Source organism: Phoca vitulina, unplaced genomic scaffold (assembly GCF_004348235.1).
Source record: "Phoca vitulina isolate PV1807 unplaced genomic scaffold, GSC_HSeal_1.0 scaffold24, whole genome shotgun sequence".
In the NCBI taxonomy this organism is placed as follows: Eukaryota; Metazoa; Chordata; class Mammalia; order Carnivora; family Phocidae; genus Phoca; species Phoca vitulina.
Window position 1 is genome coordinate 20203837 of NW_022589727.1, and position 11536 is coordinate 20215372.

The 11536-nt window shown below is 42.0% G+C and overlaps 1 protein-coding gene across 12 annotated transcripts in view; it reads left to right on the forward strand.

Annotated features, from left to right (window-relative positions):
- Positions 1–813: 813 nt before the first annotated feature.
- ESCO1 (establishment of sister chromatid cohesion N-acetyltransferase 1) overlaps positions 814–11536 on the forward strand; it is an 83732-nt gene continuing 73009 nt past the window's right edge. For 7 of the 12 annotated variants that reach the window (XM_032421212.1, XM_032421211.1, XM_032421206.1 and 4 more), the window contains exon 1: positions 814–1104. The gene's annotated coding sequence lies outside the window, so the exon portion shown is untranslated. The other 5 variants (XM_032421209.1, XM_032421219.1, XR_004301378.1 and 2 more) reach the window with 5 other exon arrangements.

The window sequence follows — 11536 nt, forward strand, 5'->3', positions numbered from 1 at the left end:
GTGATGTGGGCAATGGCCTCACCCGTCAATACCTCTGGTTTTGGTTTTTAAACCACAGACTCTTTCCAGACGAAACTGACAAGCAGCTCAATAAAGTTTTGTGGAAGATGTATTGTCAGAAAATCAGGCTTGATAAACTTAGAGCACATTTTGATTGTACTTAGTTTCATAAAAACAGGTCAGTGAGGGGAGAACACACGTATGATCATCTCCAGATTCTCAAAAGCATGAGTACCGGTTTAACCTAATCTCACAGTTCTGCAAATAAGAATAGCACAGTAAGCGTGTTCAAGAGTGTGGGAACCACGAATACCAGTGATTGAAACCTGTGTTCTATCTTTAGAGGCTTCGAAGAGCCAAAGCTTTGTCTGAACACCCGCCATGACTAAATCTAGTACAATTTCTTGTCGACTCCCGTGCCTCCGCACACAAGGAGTAAAGTGTGTAAGGATAAGGTGAAGCCCTGGATTTTTTGGAAGCACTGGAGTGCATTGCAGGGGAAGGAAAGAGAAGGGTCAATTGCCTCCCCTTTTCTTTACATTGGCCCAAGTAAAAGATTAAAGGTATTTGAAACAGAGGTCGCAGAGAGCAGTACCCGCAACCCAAAGGGACCAACGAAGAAGCATTTACAAGACAAACCACAGCTACGGGCGTGGGTGGCTTTATTAAAGAGACATCCCCGGGAAGGGCCAGAGGCCGCCGCCTGGGGGCGCCGCCGCTTTCCGGCGAGACGCCCACCCGCGGTGCGCGCACGCGAGGCCTCCCACCGCGCCTGCGCTGAGGGTGTACGCTGGCTTGCTTTTCCTCCGACACCCAGCCGTCCCGGCGGGGGGTGAAAAACTGCGCGACACGCAGCGAGCGTGGCGGCCATCTTCCTCCTCTGGGCACGTCAGCTGAGTCTGTGACGGCTGAAGAGGAGCGTTGCGCAAGCGCGACCAAGACGGTCACAGGTAACTCCCATCTGACGGGCGAGGCGTCGCCATCGTCGCCGGAAGTTTGGCGTATCTGCGCCGCGGGAGAGGCGGCAGACGCAGCTGTCTCCTGATACCCGGATGTGAGGCGATCCGCTGGCTCGCGTTGGACCCTCGGCCAGGAGTGAGGAAGGTAGGCTAGCTTTCTGACCGTCCTCGCCGCGTGCTGTCGCGCCTCCTGCGTCCTCACCTCCCTCTGCCAGCCTCTCCGGAGAGCTGGACGATTCCCGCCCCCCCCTTCCTGTCCCACCTTCTGTGTCGTTTTGCATCGTACGCCTCTTCCTACTCCTCTGGTCCGGGCTCCTGGAGCCCCTGGGAGGGAGTGGGCGGCTCGAAGACACTGTCGCTTGAGGTAGGCAGTCAGCCTGTGCGTCTCGGCTGCCCAGTCGCCTCATCACCTGCCACTGCTGGGTAGGCAGAGGTAATAAGGGGCCATGACCGAGGACCGCGCGGGTCAGGCCAGGGCTCTCAAGGCGGCTGAGAGGGCATCCAGAACCCGGAGGTGGTGTGTAGCCATTGCGACTACTGGGGCGGTGTCGGCGCTGGCCCGCAGGTAGCCCCCGGCCTGGTCCCCGCCCCCGGCGTCTTTCCTTCCCCGCGTTTTCCCAGAGCCAGCCCCACCAGTCATCGCGGAGTTGCGGTTCTTGCGGCTTGCTCCCCTGCCTTCGCCCCGGGCGCCGACCCGACGTGAACCTTGAGGTCTCTGCAGTCTGCGGGGTGTGATGTGGGGATCTTGGAGGGGAGCAGTGGCCCGGGTCCAAGGTCATGGAGTAATTCAGGTTGGACCTGAAAGTCTGGGCACAGGTAGGGCTGCTCTAGAGTAAAAATGGGTGCATTGAAGGCCATAGTGAAGTTTATAGGGATAGATACGAGCAGAAGGGAATTGGGCCCTAAACTGTTAATAAGATTATTTACAACGGGGGTTTGTTTTACTCAGGCAGAATGGGATAGCGAGTCCAAAAATGAGAGAACTCTCCCACCCCCACACTCCCAACCTCTCCCCATCCCCCAGCCCTCACCTCCCCACCCCCACCTCTAAATGTTGAGTTCTGGAAACCCTGCTGCAGGTACTGTATTTTTCGGGGGGGGGGGAGGGATCGCAGCGGGGGAGGAGGAAGGAGTTAAATCGTTGTGCTTTGAGAAGTACTGTGAACCTTTAGGTAGTTGAAATGGGAATCTTTCAGCAGGAAGTAATTGGAGCACACAGTATTTAACTAGTATTATCACATGATATTTCAATAAATAATTAGCCTTCACAAAAACCAATAAAAGAGTGCTACTTGGTGGAATGGGAAGATGTGGACGGGTCTTGTTTTTCCTCCTTTAATTTTTAAAAAGCTGGGTAACATGGATTTCAGTTTAAAACCTGGTTGCAGTGAACTCTGGTATATTCAGTGTATCTTTTTATTGGGTCCTTAGTTTCTGCTTTTCATAGGGCATCTACCACAATGGAACTATTTTTAATTTGAAGAACTTAAAAATTCTCATTATGGGATTAGATATGAGAGTAGGTTGAAAAGTGCTTGAAAAGCATTAGTTTGGAAGCTGCAAATTTAGGCCTAGAGTATGTGAGGAAATGAGAAAAGTCTAACAGACACTTAACCCTTTTAGGCAGAATGCAGTTTTATGCCCCTTACGTTAGATATGTGACTTTGGAAGTACCCTTCTTAGAACAAAACTTGCCCTGGCTTATGAGCTTCTGTACACCTTAATCATCCTGGCTCAGGAAAATTTCCTATCATTTCCCATTGGCTAGTATTATAATTCTGTAATGAACAATAATTTTTTTTTTAAGATTTTATTTATTTGACAGAGAGCGAGAGCAGGAATACGAGCAGGGGGAGTGGGAGAGGGAGAAGCAGGCCTCCCGCGGAGCAGGGAGCCGGATGCGGGGCTCGATCCCAGGACGCTGGGATCATGACCTGAGCGGAAGGCGGATGCTTAACAACTGAGCCACCCAGGTGCCCCACAATAATTTTTTTTTTTAACATCAGACGCATACAAGGTTTTGTGCTAGGCATGCTTCGAAAAGGAAGGAAAAAGGGCCCTAATTAATGAATGCCATTACCCCCCATTGCTGGATGGCCTTTTTTAGCTTGGTAATTTATTACAGCACAGTCTGATTGTGTTTATTATAATAATTAAGGTAACTAGCATTGCACAATTCAAAATAATGGTTATTTAATAGATAAATATTTTTCCATGACTTTTTGGGGCAGATTTATGTTCGTGTAGAGTTCTATGATTAACCTTTATTGAGAAGTCTAGGTGGTAGTTTGAAATCAACTCCGGTAAAATTGTTATCGTAGATTGTAATTCACTTCAGGACTGTGTTACCCCTTCAGCAGCTCAGATTTTTCTGTGCATCTTTTTCTTGGCACAGTGAAAGTTCTTTGGCTCTATTTCTGCATAAGTTCTATATTACAGCTGTATCATACTACTGTAGTTACTTTTGGCAGATGGATAATTCTGTTAACTCCACCATCCTTTTTTCTTTTTTGAGGGGGCTATATCTTATGCTTAATTGCATTATAGTACATCTGAAGAAAGCACGATTTATGTCCTCTGTTTTCTACAGCTTTAAACATTTGTGGCTGCATATGTGAGATTCACAGAGATGAAAACTCAATGTAAATAAAAATGGGGTATTAAGTATTACTTTAAAGAAGTGGTTCTCAGGGGTGCCTGGGTGGCTCAGTTGTTAAGCATCCGCCTTCGGCTCAGGTCATGATCCCAGGGTCCTGGGATCGAGCCCCACATGGGGCTCCCTGCTCAGTGGGAAATCTGCTTCTCTCTCTCCCACTCCCCGCTTGTGTTCCCTCTCTCGCTGTCGCTCTCTCTGTCAAATAAATAAAATCTTTTAAAAAAAAAAAGAAAAGAAGTGTTTTTCAGACTTTTTGGTTAGGATCCCTTTACACTCTTAAAAATGATGTAGGACTTAAGTAGCTTTTGTTTATATGGTTTATATCTATTGGTAATTACTGTATTCTAAGTTAATTTAAATATATTAATTCATTTAAAAATAGCTAAGAAACTAATTACAGGTTACATAAATAATTTTTTTTTTTTTAAGATTTTATTTATTTGACAGAAAGAGACACAGTGAGAGAGGGAACACAAGCAGAGGGACTGGGAGAGGGAGAGGCAGGCTTCCCACTGAGCAGGGAGCCCGATGCGGGGCTCGATCCCAGGACCCTGCGATCATGACCTGAGCCGAAGGCAGACGCTTAACGACTGAGCCACCCAGGCGCCCCATAAATAATATTTTTTATTAAAAAACAACTATTTTCCAAAACAAAAAAAATTTAGTGAAAAAATGGCAACTGTTTTACATTTTTGTAAATCTCTTTAATATTTGGCCTGATAGAAGACAGCTGGATTTTCCTATCAGTTTTTGCATTCAGTCATATGTTGTTCTGGTTGGAGTGTATGAGGAAAATTCAGCCTCACACCAATATGTTGGGAGGGGTACTTTAATAATCTTTTCAGATAATTGTGATATTCTTCTTTGATTCTACAACAAAAGTCAACAAGTGGTAATTTCTTAAAGGGTAGTTTCAATGTGGAATCTGAAATGCCTCTGTATACTTTTTGTACAGTGTTGTGTTAAAATTCATTGGTGTGTTTTGCACTTTGATCTTTTATTCAAGAATGATTTTGATCTAATGAACCCCCTGCAAGGATCTCTGGAATCCCCATAGTCCCCATATCACACCTTGAGAACTGTTGCTTTAATGTAAATAATTCAACAGTTTAGAATTAATGTAGTTATTGAAGCTGAAAGGGATAATGGTAATATGGAAATGAAGTTAAGTGAAAATTATTAGTGGTGGTGCCTGGGTGGCTCAGTCGTTAAGCGTCTACCTTCGGCTCAGGTCATGATCCCAGGGTCCTGGGATTGAGCCCCACATCGGGCTCCCTGCTCCGCAGGAAGCCTGCTTCTCCCTCTCCCACTCCCCCTGCTTGTGTTCTCTCTCTCTCTCGCTGTGTCTCTCTCTGTCAAATAAATAAACAAAATCTTAAAAAAAAAAAAGAATTATTAGTATACTTAACAGGTGCTTATGATGTGCCGGGAGCTCTTCTAAGGACTTTTTTTTTTTAAAGATTTTATTTATTTATTTGAGAGAGAGAGAGCACAAGCAGAAGGAGGGGCAGAGGGAGAGGGAGAAGCAGACTTCCCCCTGAGCAGGGAACCCAACACGGGGCTCCATCCCAGGACCCTGGAATCATGACCTGAGCCAAAGACAGATGCTTAACCGACTGACCCATCCAGGTGCCACTTCTGAGGACTTTATATTAGGAAATGTTTCTTTTGTATCCTTTTTAGTGATGGTTAAGAGAAAGGCAAAAATAATTTAACTTATTTTTTTTCCTACAGATAGTACAGTCTTTCTGATATATGTTATTTATAATGCAGATATAGTTCCATTTTATTTTATTTTATGTTTTTTAAGTAAGCTCCAGGTCCCAACATGGGCTTTGAAGTTAACCACCTGGAGATCAAGTGTTGCATGCTCTCTTGACTTAGCCAGCCAGGTGCTATCTATCTATTCATTTATTTTATTTTATTTTTTTACTTTTTAATCTTTTGCTTATTTATTATTTTTATTATTTTTTCAAGTAAGCTCTAGGTCCCAATGCAGGACTAGAAAATCACCACCTTGAGGTCAAGAGTCACAATATAGTTCCATTTTAGAGGATATATACTACTTAAATAACTTTTCTGTAAGGTTTTTGAGGACAGGAATATGCCTAGCCCCAGCATCTGTCACTGGGTATATTTAAAATATATAGTCTTAGAATATTTTAGCTCAGAAAATTCAGTTACTGAATAAAACAAATCATGGGAAATTTTAAGAAGATAATCCTGTTAACATGAAAATTTGGAATTTATTATTTATTTTAAAGATTTATTTATTTGTCAGAGGGAGAGAGCGTGCACGCACATGTGCGCACAAGCAGGGAGAACAGCAGGCAGAGGCACACACAACAGGGAGAAGCAGGCTCCCCGCTGAGCAAGGAGCCTGACCTGGGACTCCATCCCAGGACCCTGGGATCATGACCTGAGCTGAAGGCAGATACTTAACCAACTGAGCCACCCAGGCATCCCTTGAAATTTATTTTGTTAAATCAGTTCAACAGGTATTTGAAAGTTTATCACTAAGTGAAGTCACTAAGTGAGGCTTCTTTTCTTAAAGATTTTATTTATTGAGAGAGAGAGATCAAGCACGAGCAGGGGAAGGGTCAGAGGGAAAGAGAGAGAGGGAGAAAGCAGACTTCCCGCCGAGCGTGGACCCCAATGCAGGACTCCATCCCAGGACCCTGAGATCATGACCTGAGCAGAAGTCAGATTCCTAACTAACTGAGCCACCCAGGCGCCCTAAGTGAGACTTTTTTCTAGAAAAAAAATAGATAATTTTCAGAACACAAATTTAGGCTTATTTTAAAAGTTTAGTGCATATTAAAATCTTTGTTTTGGGGCGCCTGGGTGGCTCAGTTGGTTAAGCGACTGCCTTCGGCTCAGGTCATGATCCTGGAGTCCCGGGATCGAGTCCCGCATCGGACTCCCTGCTCAGCAGGGAGTCTGCTTCTCCCTCTGATCCTCCCCCCTCTCGTGCTCTCTCTCTCTGTCTCATTCTCTCTTTCAAATAAATAAATAAAATCTTAAAAAAAAATAAAAAAAATAAAATCTTTGTTTCATATTCACTTTTTGGTAACTGCTTTATGGAGATATAACCTACCCTTAATAGAGTTCAGTAGTTTTTAGAATATTAACAGAATTATGCAACCATTACCAATGTTTAACTTTAAAGATTTTATTTATTTATTTGAGAGAGTGAATGAGAGCGAGCATGACGGGGGTTGGGGAGAGGAAGAAGCAGACTCCCCACTGAGCAGGGAGCCTGGGATCATGACCTGAGCTGAAGGCAGACGCTTAACTGGCTGAGCCACCCAGGTGCCCCTCTAATGTCTAATTTTAGAATAATTTTTATCACCCCAAGAAGAAGCCCCATGCCTATATTAGTATGTCACTCCTCATTTCATTTTCTTCCTAGCCCCTTACTACCACCAGTTTATCTGTTGTTATAGATTTGTCTGTTCTGGACATTTCATATTAATTGAATCATACAACATGTGGCCTTTTGTGACTAGCTTCTTTTACTTAGCATAATGTTGTGTTTTTTTTTTTTTTTTTAATTTATTTATTTGACCGAAAGAGAGACGGCAAGAGAGGGAACACAAGTGGGGGAGTGGGAGAGGGAGAAGCAGGCCTCCTGCTGAGCAGGGAGCCTGATGCCGGGCTCCATCCCAGGACCCTGGGACCATGACCTGAGCCGAAGGCAGAAGCTCAACGACTGAGCCACCCAGGCGCCTCTAGCATAATGTTTTTAAGGTTAATCCATGTAGCTTGTATGAATACTTTATTCTTGTCTATGGCTAAATAACAATTGATAACACGTGTATAACACATTTTGTTTATCTATTTATCAGTTGATGGACATTTAGATTGTGTCCACTTTTTGACTATTACGAATAATGCTGCTATGAACATTTGTGTACAGGTTATTGTGTAGATGTATTCAGATTCACTTTCAAGCTTTCCCAATATATTTTACATAGATATAAACACTATATTGTTTTTGAATTTCATAGCTGATAAGCATGTTCATTTTTGATGTGAAAGATATAAGCATTGTATAAACATATAAGTAAAATGTAAAAGTATTCCTTCATTCTTTGTGTACTCTTTCATCTCCATCTTTACCACTGTTGATGCTTTAATGTATATGCTTTTAGTGTGTTTTTTCTGTGTTAGCACAGTTGTATATGACACATTCATTAATGTCTTTCTTGGAAAATCATATTTATGCAGTTTGTATACCTTTTATTTCTAATGATTATCAAAATTCTTTTTTTGTTTTTTAAAGATTTTATCTATTAGAGAGAGAGAGAGCATGAGCAGGGTGAGGGAGAGGAGCAGAGGGAGAGGGAGAAGCAGACCTCCTGCTGAGCAGGGAGTCTGACTTGAGGCTCAATCCCAGTACCCTAGATGATCATGACCTGAGCTGTAGGCAGACACTTAACCGACTGAGCCACCCAGATTATCAGAATTCTTTGTTGGCATTCTGTTTTTGCTTTTTTGGGCATTTGGGCTGTTCTGGGTATTTTTGTAATGTAAATGCTGCTTTTTCATCATTGCTGTCATTATATAGATTTTTTTTTTTTTTTACTTTATTTTCCTGATGTGGGTGGATAGTGGTGTAATAAATTGTGGAGGATGAACATAGTAGACTGACAGTTGAGTTTAAGGTGCCTTTAAGAAATCAGGATAGAGATGTCCAGTAGGCTGTTGGGTATTTGAATAGCACTAGGGATGGAGATTTTGTTGGGGATATGAGTTTGTATCTTAACAACTTACAGGTAGTAATTGGAAGTATGTGTATAGAAGAAATTAGTGAGTGTCTTTTATAATGAGAGGACAAAACCTTGGGGAATGCTAATTTATAAGAGGTTGGTAGAGGAAGAGAATTTTAAAAATTAAGAAAGTTGTCCATGTCTGGTTTTTTTTTTTTTTCTTTGTAAGCTCTATGCCCTGTGTAGCGCTTGAACTCACACACAACCCTGAGATCAAGAGTCGCATGCTCTACTGATTGAGCCCCCCTCCTTTTTTAATGTAAACTCTAACCCCAACGTGGGGCTCAGACTTCTAACCCCAACATCAAGAGTCACACGCTCTACCAACGGAGCCAGCCAGGCGCCACCATGTCTAGCTTTTTTAGAGTTTTAACTAATGTTGAATTTTAGTGAATCACTGTTACCAATTTATTGAGAAAATTACAGCAGTTTTACAATTTGTTTTTCTATCAAGGAGACTAATTCCGAAAATAATTTTTTTAAAGATTTTTTTTTTTAAAGATTTTTTTAATTTATTTGACAGAGAGAGACACAGCGAGACAAGGAACACAAGCAGGGGAGTGGGAGAGGGAGAAGCAGGCTTCCCATGGAGTAGGGAGCCTGATGTGGGGCTCGATCCCAGGACCCTGGGATCATGACCTGAGCCGAAGGCGGACGCTTAACCGACTGAGCCACCCAGGCGCCCTTTTTTTAAAGATTTTATTTATTTATTTGACAGAGACACAGCAAGAGAGGGAACACAAGCAGGGGGAGTGGGAAAGGGAGAGGCAGGCTTCCTGGGGAGCAAGGAGCCTGACGTGGGGCTCAATCCCAGGACCCTGGGATTGTGACCTGAGCCGAAGGCAGACGCTTAATGACTGAGTCACCCAGGCGCCCCCCCCCCCCCCGAAAATAATTTTTACAATGGTAGTTCTGCTTTTCTTTTCAGGATAAATATTACTTGATGATAGTGGGTATCTTGTTGCTAAAATTATTGATTGGGGCGTATAGTCTTTTTTTTAGTTTTGTTGTTTTTAAATTTTTGATCCTCAGTCATATATGCCACTTAAAATAAATTGGTGAGCGTGTTACCCACATGTTTTGGAGCCATTTGTGTAATAGATTAAAGCTTTGAATGTTTGGAAAAATTTGTACCTTGTGTTATTGTGTGTGTTTTCTGTTGCATTCTCTGTTAGTGGTGTATTGATGCTTCAGTTGTGACATTTTGTATGTTTTTGGTTAGCAGTAATTAGTTTAAACTTTGTTACTTAAAATATTTTTTAATCTCTAAGTATTTTGGGGGTGTTTTAGAATGTGAGGAATACTTGGATTACCTTAAACCGTGGGTGAATGAATTGGCAGGATAAACAGAGAAATAAGAAGAAGAAGACTCCGCTTATAGAGCCAGATTTTGTGGAAGAAAAGAAAGGAATCACCAAACACTAGGCCTTACAGAAACTTGAACATTGTGCAGGACTCAGAAGATTGCTGAGAATAGTGCAGCTCCAGCCTTTGGCTTACCTAGCAAACACTACTGCTAGAGGAATTAAAACAAGGTAAGTCAAATGCTCAAATAAGGGTGATTTTTCCTCTCAGGGGTCATTTGTTATTGTCTGAAGAATATTTGATTTTTAGAATTGAGGGTGGAATTGAAAGGTGTACTGATTTGGATTCTACAGTAAATCTTTTGGTGGAGTTAACTGTACTTTGAGATGGCTAGAAGTTCCCAGTGATGTTTGAAATATCAAGAACAGATTGGATAAAATAGTCCTAAGGTAGTTTTATTTTATGAAGTGTTTTTCTGGTGAGGGGGTTACATTGATGTGGTAGAGTAATTATTTTTATTTGACTGGTTGGTTCCCTCTATTAGAATTCTTAAAATTCAGTCATCTCTGTATTTCTTTTATCAGTTTTACTTGGTAGTGGTAGACCATTTGGCTATGCTCATGTTCTGTCAAAAATGCCAATTTGCGGGGCACCTGGGTGGTTCAGTCGGTTAAGCAACTGCCTTCGGCTTGGGTCATGATCTCAGGGTCCTGGGATTGAGCCCTGCATCAGGCTCTCTGCTTGGCGGGAGGCCTGCTTCTCCCTCTCCCACTCCCCACTGTCTCTCTCTCTGTCAAATAAATAAATAAAATCTTTTTTAAAGAAAGCCAGTTTTCTTTAATTTAGGTTTTTAATATTCTTTTTGTATATGAAGTGTGTGGTGCACGTGCATGTGTACGTACACTACTTTTGGTATCAAAACAAATTTTTGTATTATTTTGGGTAACTTGTCTTTTACTGCATTCTGGAACAACAACAACAAAAATATCAGTTGTTTGAAAGCAGAGCTATTCCCTTTGTCTGGAACACTTTTTAGCCTTAGGTGGGAATATGCTTAATGCATCCAAGAAATAATAGCAAGGGAGCCAACCTAACTGGACCAGAGTGAGTAGGGACAAAACTAGGAAGTAGTAGTAGTTAACATTGAGCCTTTGCTTTTACTCTGATTGAGATGAGAAGTCACTGAAGGGTTTTGAGCAGAGAAATAACAGAGTCTGATTTAAGTTTTAAAAGATCACTGTGGCTGTTGTGTGGAGAAGCTCAAGTGAGGAGGAAGTAGGGAAGGAGGAACAAAGCTGAAGGCAGAGTTAGGAATTCAGAAGCTGTTGGCAAAAATCCAGGTGAAGGGAGTAATGGTGACTTGGACCTGGGTGGTAATGGTGGAGATTTTAGGTGGTCAGATTTTGGATGTGTTTTGAAGGTAGACAGGATTTGTTGATGATGAATTGATTAAAGAAGTTTTAAGAGAAGAATTGGGGATGATTCCAAAGTTTAATTCTAGACTCTTACGGATGAACTTGACATTTACTGAGATGAGGAAAATCCTTTGGAAGCTTTAGGTTTAGGAGGCAAGATTGGGAGTTCAGATGTTAAAGTTTCAGATGTTTAGTAGCCCAATAATAAACTCTCTCTCTGGGTAGTATTCCTACTAATTTAATTTTTTTGTACTTGAATTATATTCTTTTCTAGACTTAAAAAAATCTGTTCTGATTTTCTTTGACTTATTGAGTCAATTGGGGTAAATAATTTTCAGAACTTTAATTTTGGTGAGATTTTAGAATAGATTGTATGTACACTCTAAATTTAAAAAAATGGCTAAAACCTTTGTATGTCAATAAAGCAGA